General features: G+C 42.4%; 1 long non-coding RNA gene across 1 annotated transcript in view; it reads right to left on the reverse strand.

The window, feature by feature from the left end:
• The window catches only part of LOC133384355 (uncharacterized), an 80,682-nt gene extending 63,060 nt beyond the window's left edge, over nt 1-17,622 (reverse strand). The window contains exon 1 of the long non-coding RNA XR_009762526.1: nt 17,535-17,622. This is a non-coding gene — a long non-coding RNA (uncharacterized LOC133384355). The remainder of the gene's footprint in view (nt 1-17,534) is intronic.
• Between the last annotated feature and the right edge of the window lie 524 nt (nt 17,623-18,146).

Genomic DNA, 18,146 nt, shown 5'->3' on the forward strand with positions numbered 1-18,146 from the left:
GAAAACCCGAGACCTGCTGCTGTAGAAGCAGCTCCAATTCCAAGGAGTGGATTCCAAACTCTGAGGGGTCATGTCCTAGCCCCTGTAAGGCTCACTTTATGAGAGCTCAAACTGATATTTTGTGAGGGGATCCTCACTTGCATGGCTGAATAGATAAATAATAACCCTTATAAGCACCAGAGGACCAGCCTCCAATGGCCTGCACTTATGCCTGGGAAAACCCGAGACCTGCTGCTGTAGAAGCAGCACCAATTCCAAAAGAGTGGATTCCAAATCTGAGGGATCACACCCTAGCCCCTGCAAAAGCCCGCTTTGCGAGCGCCCAAAACTGGCATTTTGTGAGGGGTGTGATGTTCCTATATTAATGTATATATGGTAAGTGTTGTTGTTTTAGAAGATACATGGTAAGTAGAGTGAAAGAGGAGGGGGAGTGAATGGGCAGTAGAATGCGAGATGATTGGCTGAGTGTTTAAAATGGCTGAACGTATAAAAGGAAAAGTGAGAGTGGAATCTGGGGGGGGAGAAGAGAACAAGTGGGTTGTTTGGTGGGGTTTAGAGAGTTGTTTACCAGGAGGGAGGTGGAGTTCGGATTAGTATTGAGTAAAACCATATGCTTATGTGCCTTAAGAAGAAATCTTGTTAATCTTGTTAACTTTGTTATCTGTAATAAATACTTAATTTGGTTTACCAAAGGCCTGATCCTTGGCTGGGGTTTCACAGACCAGAAGGGAGGGTAAGGTAATGACCAAGGCTGAAGGGGAACTGTAACAAATGGTGGCAGCGGTGAAGAGAATAACAATACCAGTATTCAGAGTCTCTGGGAATACTAGTATTAGGACGTGACTGGTGGTTGCCTAGCAGGGGGATCTGTTGAGATCTGTGCTAGAGTGGATAGGTAAACCATAAGAGAGTGCGGTCTGGACTGGTGGAGTCCCTGGTGGTGCCTAGAGACAGGCAGTAACCACGAGCAGGTAGGAACCTGACAGGGAGAGCCAGGGAAGGACGCATCACACGTGGTGTCAGTAGCGGTGGGATACGAACAACAGAGAATCCAGATACAGTGGTGTGGCAAACAGAAATAACAAAACAAGATTTCTTGTGAGAGTGACTGGCAAAGAGTGTGTGGCAAAGAGTGAGTGAACTCAAACACCATGGCTGAATATATAAAAATGAAAAGAGAGGAGCTGGTGGAGAAGTGCATAACATTCAATTTACCTCACGAGGGTAAAGGGGTAGATGAATTGAGGGTAGCACTTATAGGATTTGCAACTGCCCAGCAAAAACCTGTCAGAGAAGAGACCCCAGAAGGATATTTAAGCAATCCCGCTTATATAGAGTACTTGAGAGAGAAGTTGAGGAGGGAGGCTGATGAGAAAGAAAAGCAGCGGGTCTTTGAGGCTGAGGAAAAAGATAAACAGCGAGAGTTGGAAGCTGAGAGATTGAGGATGGAAGCTGAGAAGTTGAAGATGGAAACTGAGAGAATGAGAATGGGGTTTGAGGAGAGGGAGAAGCAACGAGCAGTGGATGCCGAATTACAAGTAGAAAAGTTAAAATTGAAAGAGAGAAGTTTCATTCTGATGAAACAAGAAAGGACAGAGATGGAGCAAAAATAAAAATTACTCCAAAGGACTTTGCTGTCTATGAGCCTGGTCAAGATCCTCAAATTTACCTCAGCACCTTTGAAAAAGCAGCTCAGTTGTGGGGGCTACCTGAAGATAAATACATGCAGTATTTATCAAACCTGATTAAAGGGGAATTGGCTGAGGTATACCAATATTTCCCCTCAGACAGGCCCGTCACCTATGCTGAATTCAAAGAAGCAGTGTTTAAAAGATTCAGACTGGGGCCTGATTATTTTAGAAAGCTTTTCAGAAACTGCCAGATACAGACAGGGAGGTCTTTTGTGGAGCTAGGGGCAAAACTGATGGACATATTTGGAAAGTGGATGAGTAGTGCCAAAGCTCAGTCTGTGGAGGAGGTGAAAAACCTCATGATATTGGATCAATTATACCATCAGTTACCACCAGAAATAAGGCTCCTGGTCAAAGACCGTTCCCCTACATCGGTGCAGGAGGCCGCAGAGATGGCGGATCACTTCGCCTCCAACAGAACTGGCTGGGTGGGGAAAACATCAAGAGATTTTCAACCCAGACCATATAATGCTGGCAGAAGGGATGTGGTACCACAGAGAGTGAGTCCTCCAGTAAAATCTGAAGGGCACAGGACACCCCAGAGTGGATCTGTGTACCCTAAAAGTGAGGAGAAATTATGCTACAAATGTGGTAGACCGGGGCACCTACATTTTCAATGTGAGGTTGCCAACCCCATTAGTAATCCTGCTCAGACAAGGGCAGTGAAAACAGAGCCCAAGGCTTTAGAAACAGCGAAAAAGGTTCAGTTCTGCCAGATAAACTGGACAGAAGTAACAGACCTTGATTCAAGTCTGAGAGAGGAAGTGAGTGTACAAGGGGCAAATTATTGGGCATTGCTTGATACTGGTGCCGCTCAGACATTACTGAGGCCAGATTTAATAAAATCTGAGGTAATATTACCTCAGGAAACTGTGACTATCCAAGGAGTGAGGGGTCAACCAGAAAGTTTGCCTGTGGCCCTGGTGGATATGACTTGGAGAGTCCGAGAGGGCCGATATAAAGTAGGCATTAATGCCTAGCAACAAGAACCAGTAATACTGGGAAGGGATGTAATGGGCGCCCAAGGAAAGATCTATGTAGTGACCAGACAGCAAATTGGCAGAGAAAAAGAAGCCATATTAAGGGGGGCTGAAACAAACAGGGTGGAATCTGTTAACCAGCCTCAGGTCACCATAGCAACCACTAGCAGGCCTGCTGAAGGAGACAAATTGTATCAAGTGGTCTGTGGGAAAGAAGCAGAGCAATTCAGGGAAGAGCTGCATAAAGATATAAGTTTGAAGCAGATAAAGGAACAAGCGCTGACCCAACAGATTCCTTTCACTGACAAACTGAGGAATCAAGTTGTGTGTGAGAATGGGATTTTATATAGACTGTGGATGCCTGCTGAGAGAAAGGATGAATGTGAACCAGTGAAGCAATTAATAGTACCTAGCAAATACAGAACCAGATTGCTAGAGGTAGCCCACGATGTCCCATGTGCAGGACATCTGGGAATAAAAAAGACCAAGAGGAGATTGGCTGCACACTATTATTGGCCAAACATCTCCAAAGATGTAAAACAACATTCTCTATCTTGTGGAATATGCCAAAAGGTGGGGAAAAGTGGAGTAAAGACTAAGGCACCCTTAAAGCCCCTTCCTATAATTGGACAACACTTTTATAGAGTGGGAATAGATTTGGTGGGCTCTTTTTCCAAACCCACAAGGCATGGCAAGAAATATCTATTGGTGGTGGTGGATTTTGCCACCAGGTACCCAGACGCAGAAGCACTGAGATCTGTAGAAGCCCCTGTAGTGGCAGAGGCTTTATTAAAAATCTTTATGAGGCTGGGTTTCCCTCATGAAGTGCTGACAGATCAAGGCAGTGTATTCATGGGAGAAGTGATGCAATGTATGTGGAAATGTTGTGGTCTAAAACATTTAAAGACCACTACTTACCATCCCGCCACTAATGGGCTAACTGAGAGATTCAATGGAGTTTTGAAGGGCATGATAAGAAGCTATGTTCAAGATCACCCACAAGACTGGGATGAACGTTTGGGATGCTTCTTATTTGCATACAGAGAAGTCCCTCAGGAGTCAACAGGCTTCTCACCCTTTGAACTAATGTTTACTAGAAAAGTGAGGGGACCTTTGGAACTGCTAAAAAATTCATGGGAAGGAACTCTGGGAGAGTACAAAACTTCTGTAGTAGATTTTGTATTGGAATTCCGCAATAAATTAACATCAATGATGGAAGTAGTGAAAGAGAATTTGAGTCATGCACAGGAGAAGCAAAGTTACTGGTATGACAGAACAGCCAGAGAACGTGTGTATGATGTGGGAGATATGGTTATGGCATTCATACACAGGAAACATGACAAATTACAGGCTAACTGGGAAGGACCATATACCATCAGAGAAAGGCTTGACACAGTGACATATGTAATCACCACAGACCAATTAAACAAAAGCAAAGTGGTTCATGTAAATATGTTAAAGCCTTACCATACCAGGGATGCAAAGGTGTTGCAAGTTACCTTATTCCCTGAGGGAAGTGGGCCTGAACTTCCAGATTTGGTACAGGAAAGCAAAGACAAAGAAGGAGTAGATCAAGTGGAATGGTCAGAGGAGGTAGAGGAGGAAGTAAAAGAAGAGATTCTGAGAGTTTTGAAAACCTATAGGAATCTCTTTAGCAACAAACCTGGCCGAACCAGTATAGTTATACATTCCATTGATACTGGAGATCATGCCCCAATCAGATCTGTTCCGTGCTGTGTGAATGGGAAAGTTGTGAATAAGATCAAAAAGGAGGTGGAAGATATGCTGGAATTAGGAGTGATCAGGGAATCCATCAGTCCCTGGGCCTCAAGTATTGTCCTGGTTCCGAAAAAAGATGGAACAAGGTTTTGCATTGATTATCGGCTAATCAATAAAATTACTGTCCCAGATGCGTATCCTATGCCTAGGGTAGACGCAATGTTAGAGTTATTGGGGGCAGCAACCATTATCTCTACACTAGATCTCTGTAAAGGATTTTGGCAAATGGAACTAGACGAGCAATCCAGAGACAAAACTGCCTTCAGTACACCAGATGGGTTATATGAGTTTGTGACCTTACCCATGGGACTAAGGAACTCACCAAGTTCATTTCAGAGGCTAATCAATACTGTGTTGCGAGGCATGTCAGATTTTGCAGTGGCCTATATCGATGACGTAGCCATTTTTAGCAAGTCGGTGCCTGAGCATGTCCAACACCTGACAACAGTATTGGAGGCCTTAAGAAAAGCAGGCCTCACAATAAAAGCTAAGAAATGCCAGTTTGGACTAAAGGAAGTAATCTATTTAGGACATAAGGTGGGGAGTGGGAAAATCACCCCCTTATGGAGCAAGGTGGAGGCAATACAAGCGTGACCGATCCCCTTAACCAAAAAACAAGTAAGGGCATTTCTGGGTGTGGCTGGATTTTATAGGAAGTTTGTGAGAAATTTTGGGGAAATAGCAACCCCCTTGCATGAATTAACAAAGAAGAAGTGTTCTGAGCGTGTGGTATGGACGGATGAATGTCAGAAGGCTTTTGATCTACTGAAGCAAGCCTTGTGCCAAGGACCCATATTAATAGCACCAGACTATGAGAAACCATTCATCGTGGCTACAGATGCATCGGACCTGGCGCTGGGAGTCATCTTGCTACAGGAGAGAGAAGGCACCAGACATCCAGTGGTGTACCTGAGTCGCAAGCTGACGCCGAGGGAGAAAAACTATTCGTCGGTCCAGAAGGAGTGCCTAGCGGTCGTGTGGGGACTGAACAAGTTGCGTCCATACGTGTGGGGACGAAGATTCACAGTGACTACGGATCATTGGGCCTTGTTATGGTTGCAGACTATGAAAAACCATAACACTATGCTGCAGAGGTGGTCCTGGGCCCTACAGGACTATCAAGTGGACTTCCAGTTCATCAAAGGCAAGGACAATGTACTGGCCGATGGACTTTCCAGGCAAGTGGCTGGGACTGCAGTGACGTGACCAGACAGAGGAACAAAGAAAGACATTTTCCCCATAGAGACTTTTATTTGTTAACGCGACGTATAAAACAGGAATAATACTCTGCCGTTGTTTAAGGGGGGGGAAATGTGATGTTCCTATATTAATGTATATATGGTAAGTGTTGTTGTTTTAGAAGATACATGGTAAGTAGAGTGAAAGAGGAGGGGGAGTGAATGGGCAGTAGAATGCGAGATGATTGGCTGAGTGTTTAAAATGGCTGAACATATAAAAGGAAGAGTGAGAGTGGAATCTGGGGGGAAGAAGAGAACGAGTGTGTTGTTTGGTGGGGTTTAGAGAGTTGTTTACCAGGAGGGAGGTGGTGTTCGGATTAGTATTGAGTAAAACCATATGCTTATGTGCCTTAAGAAGAAATCTTGTTAATCTTGTTAACTTTGTTATCTGTAATAAATACTTAATTTGGTTTACCAAAGGCCTGATCCTTGGCTGGGGTTTCACAGACCAGAAGGGAGGGTAAGGTAATGACCAAGGCTGAAGGGGAACTGTAACAAATGGTGGCAGCGGTGAAGAGAATAACAATACCAGTATTCAGAGTCTCTGGGAATACTAGTATTGGGACGTTACTGGTGGTTGCCTAGCAGGGGGATCTGTTGAGATCTGTGCTAGAGCGGGGAGAGAAACCATAAGAGAGTGCGGTCTGGACTGGTGGAGTCCCTGGTGGTGCCTAGAGACAGGCAGTAACCACGAGCAGGTAGGAACCTGACAGGGAGAGCCAGGGAAGGATGCATCACAAGGGGATCCTCACTAGCCTGGGTGAATAAATATCCTTCTCCAGATCCCATGGCCAACATACAGTCTGCCTCATACATCAGTGGTCCATCTTAGACCTTCTCAACTGTATACAGGCACAACCCCCCTCCATGAAGCCATCTGAGAGCTGGAGGGCACGTTGAGACAGGTCTCGTTTAGAACCAGCCACCACCTCACCTATCCCCAAAGCTACAAAACAAAACAAAAAAACCAGCATAAGGGCTACTGCCTGGAATAGTCTGGCTTCATAACTGGAGGAGCTTACTGTATTCCCACTGGCCCACCACACCCAGATTATGTCCAGTGAGAAAGGGCGATGGGGATAGAGAAAAACCACCAGCCTAGCTAGGAAGAAAAGTCCCTGCAGCTTACCTTGAAGTGCTCGGACTGACAGGCCCCTTCTCCTGCCGTCCATTAGGAATTTCAGCAGGTGATTCCCTACCTGCTCTCTGGTAGCTGGCAAGCGTGCTGGGGGCCATGGAATCCACGGCCCTAACCCCAGTGTTCTTAAATATAAGGGGGTTACGAAATCTGGTCCATGGCCAATGTGCCCTTCTACCCATGTCGACATTAAACACACCGGGAAAGAATGAAAGGTGACATCCATAGTTAACCCTTCCCTAATCCAGGCCTGCAGCCGCAGGAAAGAAGGCTGCACAGTCAGGTCGGCGCATAAGGCAGCCATAACCCTGAACCTGTAGTAAGGCTATGCAAGCCCTGCCATGGCATCTTAACCCCCGTAAAAGACCCCTAACACCTGGAGGACTGTGATGCCCTTCCCTGGCTCTCCCTGTCAGGTTCCTATCTGCTCGTGGCTACTGCCTGTCACTAGGCACCACCAGGGACTCCACCAGTCCGGACTGTCCTTTTTTATGGTTTCTCTCTCCGCTCTAGCATAGACCTCACCAGATCCCCCTGCTAGGCAGCACCACCAGTCACGTCCTATAACCAGTATCCCCAGAGACTCTGCGTGAGTCTCTCTCAATCAGGTTACCTCTGTGACTGCGTGCTTAAGCTGTCCCCAACCCCCTTGTATCACTGCAGATAACTCATAACTCAGGGTTGTTCTAGATACTTATGAACGTTATAATCTCCTCTTCACCGCTGCCACCATTTGTTACTGTTTCCCTTCAGCCTTGGTCATTACCTTACCCTCCCTTCTGGTCTGTGAAACCCCAGCCAAGGATCAGGCCTTTGGTAAACCAAATATAGTTTTTATTAAATAACAGAGATAACAAGATTACTTTTCTAATGGTACTTAAGCATATGGTTTCATCTATTTCTGTGATACTTGACTTATCATGAACTAGAACTCCCACTCTCTCTTTCTCCACACGCTCCTGACATCCACCTCCAAACACCACCAAACACTTCTCAAACAACCCAGCAACGTCCACCCAGATTCACCACAGATTCTCCACCCAGATTCAACTGTCATTCTTCCATTTATACTCCCAGCCATTCGAACACTCAGCCAATCATCCAGCATTCATTTACTCCCCCCTCCTTTTTCATTCCACTTACCATGTATCTTCTATACAAACAGCACTTACCATATATACATTAATACAGGAACATCACAAGGACCAAAAGGATACCTTTCATGGCCCCTGAAAACTCCAGGATCCTAATCTGCAACAGTTAAAGCATGTCCCTGTGCAGCTTGCAGCCCTGGGCCGCAGAGTCAATCTTGATACCCAGAAGGTGAACACTGGGGCAGGATCCTCCATATTCCCAGTTTTCAAGGGAACCCCCAGTTACATATCCATACTATAAACTGTGACCTCACGTGCTAACATGCACCCCAAAATCTGCCCTACCGATGAACAGCCCGTCATACTGATAGTGCCCCACTGTTTCTGAGTTCACTTGTCTCCTGACTGCCCCCTACCAGAAGGATCTGAAGCACTCCATGCGAGAAATATAGCAGTCCATAGGCAATGCTCTGCCACCTGCGCGCACCATGTTAAATGAAGCATAGAGCACTGCTCCTAGACTATCAGGTATGAATCCGTTACTGCCTGACCCCTTAAATAAGACTGGTTGTGAATCAGGTGTAATTTGCCCACTGCCTTTTAAGGCCCTACCTGTCTGAGGTGGCCAAGAAGGGGCCAAGAACTCTGCCCAACTGTACATCTTTACACTCTGTCCCTGGCAATTACAGCCATAACTAAAACAGATTGAAGATTGTAGGCCATGAAGGCCAGCCGGGAGTTGGAGGCCATGGAGGCCAGCTGGGAATTTGAGTATGGGATTGTGAAACCAACAGGGGAAAACACCATAACACAGACAAACCTCCCCTTAAACCGGGTAGCCTGCAAACGAAGTTTGTAGTACCTACACCTTACTACTATTTCGTTGCAGCTAACCCAGTTACCTCAAAGCACAGAGACTGAGGATATGCTGCTGTCACCAATAGTTGGACCCACTGCAGCTTTTTCCTAGCGGGTTTCCAAAGCACCAATCAGAATAGGTGTTCAAATTGCAAAATTTGCATGCTATATTGATTTCAAGTAACTGATATCCTACATATCAAAAGAGACATGCCAATGTAAAAGCTGCATGCTATATATGACTTCAGGTAAATGATATCAGAAATGTTGTTGTAAAATCATCAAGAAAGAATGAAGAGTTTGCCTGAATCTTAAAAGGCAGCTTCCGTGTCAAAATAGTCTAAGATCCTGTCAAGGCCACCCCCTGTTTTAGTAAGGTCTAAAATCCTAGAAATGAGGATAAGAGCCTAATAAGTAGCCTTTCTTTCCTCTTTATTCCTATCGACCCATCAAGCCACATTATCATCTGCTAGACCTTCAATTCCCTGCAGAAGTTTACATATTCCTCTTTGAATATAACAAATGCCATATGCTTTGTTGTTGATATGAGACCAAATTCAAATAAATGCAATTTCTGTCTCAGAGTTAACAAGGAATGTGTAACTGACACGTGGAAAAGGATCACTGTCATCTAAGTTATGGTGATGTAGACGTTTTCTAGCAAACCCTGTCATCTCTGCACGCTATTAGTATCCAAATCTGAAGACCGAAAGGCCCAAAAGGCTCACCCGGTCCTACAAAGGCCACATGTAATATAATAATAATAGAATTAACTACCTCAACCTAATATATTCCTGGGCCTAGCATGAAGTCAGAAGCCTAACCAAAGAGCTCTGCCTCCCCAAAGCAGCCACCATGTAATAAAATTAATAGAATAAAGTACCTTGAACTTAATATAGGCCCGAGTCATGCAAAGGCCGTAAGCCTAACCAAAGAACCCTGCACAATGGCCAAGAGAGGCTGCCAATGTGTCAACCACATCCTTCACCGTCTTGCGCCCCCTACCTAGGCTGAACTCACACCCAGCCTTGGCAACCAAAGGGGGGGGAAATAGGGCCTGTTGAGGCTTGAAAGGCTTGTGCAGCCTCCTCTCCCATAATTAGTTCTAAGCCTGCAGCCCACCGCTGTTGGGAAGATTTGAACCCTGATCTCCCGGGTCGCAGTCCAAACCTCAACCACTACACCAAAACCTATCCCAGGCGTATGGGTGGGGTGATTTAAAAATGCCCAAAGGCCTGCATTTTATGAGGGGACCTTTCACACACACACCATTTCCTTTCTTGGGTGGCATTATTGCTTTAAATCCACCCCGACTTAATTATTATTATTATTATTATTATCATCATCATTAATATTATACCCAAAGACTGTATGTGTGATTCCCTTATTCCCAGACATTGGCTTATAATTATAATTATGAATATAATTATATAATAATAATAATTAGAAATGCTGTGTGGTGAAATTAACCTATTGCAGTTCTTAGCTCACAACAATAAATACACAAACAGTATCAGTGTCAAACAATGCAATACCAATATTATTATTAAACTAAAGACACTGCTTAATGTATAAAACCCCTAATCATAAGCCATGCAGCATCTATAATTTATTTATATTCAATAGAATCTAATCGTGTAATTCAGATTATAATTGTGTTGAGTTCTTGTTTAAGAACTTCAGCCTTGAGGTGGTGCTGCTGGAGAATACAGGCATCTCCCTCCCCCACCAGCCGTGTGTGTGTATGCCAGCCACGATTGGCTGAGTAGGCCCCTTTAACAAGGCCCATTCCAGCCGCAGCCGCTCCTCCAAGCACGCGATCACCCTGCCTGCAGCCCACACCCCTAATAGGGAAATAAGGAGGCCAAAATCGGCCCGCAAAAGGCTCCTTGCACCGCAAAAAACCGCTGTTCTGCAGCTCCATCTCCGAGCTGCTCTGTCCCTCGCTGTCCACGTCGCACAAGCAAAGAGGAAGGTAGGAGGGGCAGCTGGGCTTAAATAGGCCCATAAGCTCCTCCCCTCCATGCTGCACATCACATGTGCGTAATAGTCGCGACACGTGACATTGCCCCATTGAAAGATGGAGGCAGCAGCTTCGCCCCCATCCGCAACTATGCCTCGCTCGTCAGCTGCGCGGCAAGCGAGGCGTCATTTCTCCCAAGATAGGATGGGTGTGGGCTAAAAGATTCAGAGGTATTCTTGGGGGGAAATGGCTGGAAGCCAGTGCTTGCTTCCCAAAGGTAATAAATAAACAAATCCCCTCTCTCTCCCAAAAAAGTTGAAATTGGGAAAAGTAGAGGACCTTGGGGAGCATCTGGGGATGCCATGGCACTTGCAGACACCACATTGGGGACCCAGGTGTAGGAATGGGGGAGAAATTCATTCAGTTTGCATTTAAAGGAGAACCCACCTACTTCACACGTTCTGCAACAATATGAGAACTGAAACACATCCATCCTTCAAAATTTGCACTTATCTGACTTTTGTGATGCAGTTCTCCAACCAAACAATGTTTTAAAAATGCATATATTAGGGGAAAATGTTCATAAAAATGAATATATTCATGAAAATAGCATACAAAAATGTATTATATTAGGAGAAATTGCTTGCAAAAATGTGTACATTTGTCAATGCTGCATACAAAAAATGTTTATTAGAAGAAATTCACACAAAAATGCTGACAAGTTTTCATGAGGATTAAAAAAAATACTAAATCGCTGCAGAAATGTGGAGAACTGAATTTAAGATTTGAATAATGAGAGAGAAACCGAAATTAACCAATCCATCTATCCCTTCCCAGATGTCTAACATGCCCTAAGGGTGGAATAGTCTCATGCCAACACTGAAAAGATCCCCTAAAAGTTATATTATGAGCCTTGTACATATAGCCAAACAGACTGTCTAGTGACTGTTGAATATCTTTTTGCCTGAAGTTTTACATCAGTACTCCATGACATAATGGTTTTAAAGAAGATGGAAATGTAGCTTGTTCAAGTTTGCCTGGAAGACAGACATTAATTATGCTGCACTAAGCATTCAATAAACAGTACTGTTAAATTCCATTCATCTCATTTGCTAAATTCCCTCTCCCCATCCCCCATTTGTATGCAATCATACAAACCTTTGAACTTTGTACAATTCAAAGCCATGCTGGAAATATGCCAGAAATGTCCATTTGAAGCAGCAAGTTTCCTTCATCCACATGTTTAATAAGGAGGAGGAGAAGTCTATATAAACCACAGTCCTGGTATGTCATGCTCCACTAACGTATATTTTCTAATGGAAGTATGGCAATGAAATCTCTGAGGACCATGTCATTTTTAAAAAAATCAAATATGCTCCGAAGGCACGTGAAGCCACCACTTTCCCAGAGCTGATCAGGTTTGGATCTGGTTAGTGCCTGTATGGGAGTGACCACCTGGGAACCACATATACACTGCCTTGGATTCCATCATGGAAGAAAGGGGGGCAGGATATAAATATGAGAAAATAAAATTATGATAAATTAAGTTGGCAATATTCCATCTGTTCTCTGGCCTTTCATGGTCCAAATATTCTCCTGTGAGCAGGTGCTCTTAAAAAAAATCTATAAATCTTTCTCTGCTCCTCACATTCTAACATTTTTTTCAACTTTCCTGTCTGCTGGCAATAACAGAACATTTATTTACATTGCTTAAGTAGCCAGACAGGGTTTTCTTCCCCCTCAAGGAATTCTCTCAAATGACTGTGACTGTAAACACACATACATTTAAAGCACATTATTTCCCTGGGAACTCTAGTTTGTTAAGGGTGCTTGGGACTGTAGCTCTGTGAAAGGTTAACTACAGTTCCCAGGATTCTTTGGGGGAAATAATGTGCTTTAAATGTATGGTGTGTATGCAGCCACAGTCTAACAACCTCTGAGTGCATTAGAATGGACTACATTAACTCTGAAACTCTAAAATTAAAGCATAAGCACCTTTAAAAGTGGGATAAACAGTCTGAAATAACCTCATTTGATGTACATGGGCTATATTCCAGTTGAGAAGTGAAAGCAAGCGCCAAGGGATTGAGAGGCCTGTGTTGCTGCAAGTGAAGTTTTGTACATTTTCAGAACTATTACGAATGGTTCATAAGTCAAGTGGATGGTAAAATCTTGCTAAAGTTCCATCAGCTAAATAACAACAAACAATTTCTGATCTTGCAGAAATATGTTAGTAAGCAGTTTTGACTGTTACTGATATATGGGTTATAGGAGAAAAATGATTCTACTTTTGTCAGAATGCTAATTATCTGTGTTTAATGTCAGCTGATTCTGCAACGGAATCCACAACTTTTAATAGTTTGTACCTGTGAACCCAGTGGTTTGTGGAGCACTTGTGTGCACCTATAAGTCTTTTTCTATTCCATTTTAGAATCCTCTTAAGATCACCTTGTTAAACACTGAATATTGCTGTTGCTTCCACGGTAACCCTTTTCTCTACAATTGCCATCCTTCATTCACTTTTTTCTTTTTTACAGGGAACCCTCGTGATGGCATTGTCAAATAGCTGGATTCCAGCATTTTCCTTCCATATTTTTTTTAGACCTGTCTGGTGAGCTGCTTGCTATAAAACACAATTGCAGCAACTGTCTGTCCAGTGTAGAAAGGCAAAGTGCTAGGGAGCTATTCTTTATTAAAAGCTTTCTGTTTGCAGGCTCAGCCTATTTTATTGCTTTCCTACTCAGTGCAACTTGGCTATTAGTGCTTGAATTGCCCCTTAATTGCTGCTTAAATGTGCCCTCGGCCACATGCCTAAAGCTGTTCTCTTATTCCCATTGCTTAGCAATACAGCAAAAAGGTGGGCAGATGCTCCTATATGATGGGTCTCACTCACCACAGTTCCATCAGCTGTACATAAATTTTTAAACCACAGAGAGCCAGTCCAAAGTTTACAAGAACAGGCAAGAATCCAAGATGCATGCATGGAAGGAAAATGGAGGATTATGTTAGGTATGGAAAAAAAGTCCAAGCTGAAAAAAAGTAATCAGAGCCTAACACTGCCCCTTGCATTATCAGTTAAAGATCCAGTCCAGACTTGAATTACACCTTATTGGCAACTCTGTAATATTGCCCTTTCGTTATGGTAAGACAACTTAAGATGCCTCCACTATGAAATGGGAGAAATATTTTCCCCAATATTCTTTTTGTTTTTCTTAAATTTAAAACACCACACAAATCCACATAAACTCTGCAAGCACTGTTCTGGTAAGGCTAATGGGCTTCAAATTCAAGTTACACAAATATTGTTACATTAATGCTCTAAAATCATCCCACCTGACCCTTCCCAATTAAGGATGCAATACAGCAGGGATGGGGAATATGGGTTGTGGCCAGGGATCACCAATCGTTTTGGGCCAGAGAACACATTTCAAATTTTGAGAGAGTGCTGGGGGCACCAGTCACAAAAATGGCTGCCATGGGGCATGGCATAACACCAAATTAGAGAGTAGTCATGGTGAAGCTTTTCATTTCCATACTAGAAAAGGCTTGACCTGTTAAATTTCTACTTGTCATACAGATGAAAAAGGCACAAGAACCCTGTTTTCTTCAATGCCAACCCTAAACCAAAGCCTAGGCTTCCATCCTGTTCCCATTTACCTGGAAATGGGAACAACAATTGCAGCCACACTTCCCAGTATGTGAATTCTCTCTTACCACTATTGGGCAAGAAACAAACAGTCATGCAACCAACAAGGTGCATCATCACTGGGTTTAAGGGGGTTCAGCTGACCGCATGGAACCACTGTTGTTGCTTCTATGGATGTAAGGGCGTGAGGTCAGAGGTAAATGAAATGCAAATAGAAAAATAAAAATAAAATACAGTGATGATTTCCTGAATGCAATAATGCCAACCACAACAAGATTCTTATGAGTAAGGCAGAAAACACAGCATTCCACAACTAGTCAGGGTTCCTAATCAAAACTAAAAAAATTCTGTCAGCCAGTCAGCCAAGGTCACAGAAATCCAGATGAGGCACAGCCTGACCTGGGGGCTGCAGTTAGCGCAGAATGCTGTGGCACAATTGCTGACATGAGTGAGACCCTATCAGCACATGATATCTCTGCTCTGAAATCTGCACTGGTTGCTGATTTGCTACCAGGCCAAGTTCAAGGTGTGCTTTCCATGTTGCCGGTTCTGCTCTTGTAAGATATTAATCCTTTGGTGTGGCAGCACCAAGGCTTTGGAACTTCCTGCCTATTTAAATTCGACATGTGCTTCATAGTACTCATTTTGGTACCTGCTAAAAACATTTTTGTTAGGCAAACCTACCCAGACATGTAGAAGCTATTGTGTTTTTTATCTGTTTTTAATTCATTGTTGGTTTTGTTATTTTGAATGTCTTTGAATACCTGTCTTTAACTCTTTTTGTTATGGTTACTGGATTTTAAATGGCTTTATTTCATGTTGTGAGCTGCCTTGGTTTCCAACCCTATCTCACAGGGTTGTTGGAAGTATTCCATACACACACACACTGGAGAAGTAAAAATGCATACACACCATATAATAGAAAGATTTACAACATAATCCTTTCCTATGTTCACTCAAAAGTCCCATTGGTTTTCAGCACAATCCTAACCATATCTACTCAACAGTAAGTCCTACTGAATTCAGTGGGGTTAACTCTCAGGTATGTGGAATTAGCATTGCAGCTTTACTCCCAGAAAACCTTCATATTGGGAAGGTTTTCAAAATAGTTTATGAATAAGACAAATAAACTGCCCTCTTCAACAGTCCAGTAAAATGTAAACTTGTTTGACTCCTTAATTAGAAAATTATAACTGTAGCATGTACACTTTTTAAAACTTCTGTTCAAAAATTAATTGAAAGGTAAAATGTAGAATATGCCATTTTTGCAAGAAATTGAAAAAAACCTGCATGCCCACTTTTATAACTAAAATTGTTTCCTGTGTATGCTCACCAAGATCCTGCTGTGATCTTCTGTTGTACTGCAGTCCTATGGATGTTTCCTCAGAAGCAAGTCCCAATCCTGTACAAAGTACTCTTTATGCTGCTGTAAGCTATATATTTATTGAATTCCTGATGTGAGACAAGCAGGAAAAGGAAACTCTTCTCAGATCTTGAAATGGGGTTTAGGTATTGCCTGGGGTCAACAAATCTTGTCAGTCACAACCCTGACTTCACTTATTGGCTAAAAACCTGAAAGGGCAGGGATTAGAGTAGCCAATATTAACAGATGTTGTAGGGAGTGGCTGACATTTTGGTTTATATCTTTTGAACCAGACCACCTAGAAAATTAATTTTTAAAAAAATGAAATCTAAGAGTCCGGAGATTAAGGTGACTCACCCGGAGACCCGGAGAGGACCCCTAAAAACTGGAGTCTCTGGGTGACAACCAGAGACCAGGCAACCGTCTCTCTCATCATTTGTGTGGTTTTGGTCTCATTTTTATGTCTCCTCTGCTAGCACATCCTTGTTATATAGCTAATACACATTTTCTTTCCTTTATATTCATAAGTATTAGATAAGTAAGGTTGCAATGAAAATAAACCTCATTAAGTAGACATACATAGGATTCCACTGTGAGACTATGGGTGTAATTTGCTTCTTTACTACTTGTCTAGATAGACATCATCATGATCATCATTATTATTAGTTTTTTTAAATAAAGTTCTCTCTAAAATTTCAGAATTTGTTGTATAATGATCAGGTTTGGACAGGAATGCCTGTGTGTGTAAACATGTAGATTACCTTTTGGACCAGTGAAGTTAAACAATGGTAACAAAGCATGGACTCAGGACACCAATGGAACAGAATGGTTTCTATCAACGTAAGAAGGCAACAGGAAAATCTCAGGATAATATTTCTGTCTGCACACATTTTGTTACACTGCAAACTGAAGTATTATAATCATTTTCATGTCAAAACATCATTATCCTTGATTGGAACGGATGGTTTTCATTATGGTAACTGATAGTGTATATATGTGCATCAGTTCCTGGTTATACTTCCGTGGGCTAGGCAGGTAAGATGCATGATAAATTCATGTTAAATCAAGACAAAAGTTCAACCATGCAGGCATGCTTTTAGTCAGTCCGTTAGCATCATAATTGTACTACAGTGCCTGTCTATATCCAAGACCCCATTTATATCCATATAATTTGTGTAGACTTTTCTCCATTCTGCCATAAGTGATTATTTGCAGACTTCATCGTCTTTCAAGTCTATAACCACAGTAAAACAGTGATGCAAAAACAGCAGATGAATCTTAATATGATTTTTAAATTCCTATTTTATGCAGTAGCCAGTCACGTATGAAATATTTGTATCATTTTCCATCCAATGTTTTTACCTGACCTCTTACAAGGGTCCAGGAAATATTGTGGCTAGAAGATGGAGACAAAAAAGAGAGGCAAGCTCTGGTGCCAAGTAAAATTTATTGTAGTGCTCTACGCGTTTTGGAAATACTTGCCTTCCTCAGGAGCTAAAAACATTCAAACAAACTCAAATTAATGTTGTGGAGACAACACCATGGTCTTAAACATCAGAGGAGTACTTTTAGAGACCACATTCTGTATAAATCACTTAAAAAACATTTAAAAAAATTTTTTCATTATGATATATCCCTGATCATTAACATCGGACTGGCATCTTGTAAAACCATACTGTATGGCTCAAATTAAACAGAATCTTGTAATAGCCATTACAAAGCAGCTTAAACATAAAACTCTCTCATACCCCCAGAAAAACACAAAGACATTGCCCTGTACTGACCTGTGGAACTATATCTCCTTGGCTCTGTCAAAGCAATGCAAATTCTTTATCCAAGCCCCACACTGAATACAAACCAAACTTAAAGGCTGCTAGTATCCATACTAAGTATATAAATCAGCTCAGCTGCACAATCACTGCATTTGTGAATTTTACTAATCCAGGTAGTACTTACAGTGACTAACTAGCATGTACAGTTGTTACAGACAGTAAACAAAGTTTCATATAGAACCTTTGTTTCTTATTTTATTTAAACTCAGAAAAATCCAAATCCTCATTTAACCCTAGAGGTCCCAGACTTTTCAGAGAAATGATCCAGAATAACTCTCTCTTGCTGAGTAATCAACTCTTTCAGTTGCCCAAAATGTTATATCATTTGGCTTATTGTTGTTTCTCAACAAAGTGTCTGACCAATGGAGCACCCATTCTTTGGTGTCTTAAATTACAAAGATGTTCCCCAATTCTGAGTTTTAATGGTCTCGATGTCTTCCCAACATAAATCCAATTGCAGGGACAAGAAATCAGATAAATGACTTCTACAGAATTACAGGTAAAAAAATCTTGGATTTGAATATGCTTTCCAGTGTTGGGATTGAGAAAAATTTTTTTATTTTG

This window comes from Rhineura floridana, chromosome 4, assembly GCF_030035675.1.
Source record: "Rhineura floridana isolate rRhiFlo1 chromosome 4, rRhiFlo1.hap2, whole genome shotgun sequence".
NCBI lineage: Eukaryota > Metazoa > Chordata > Lepidosauria > Squamata > Rhineuridae > Rhineura > Rhineura floridana.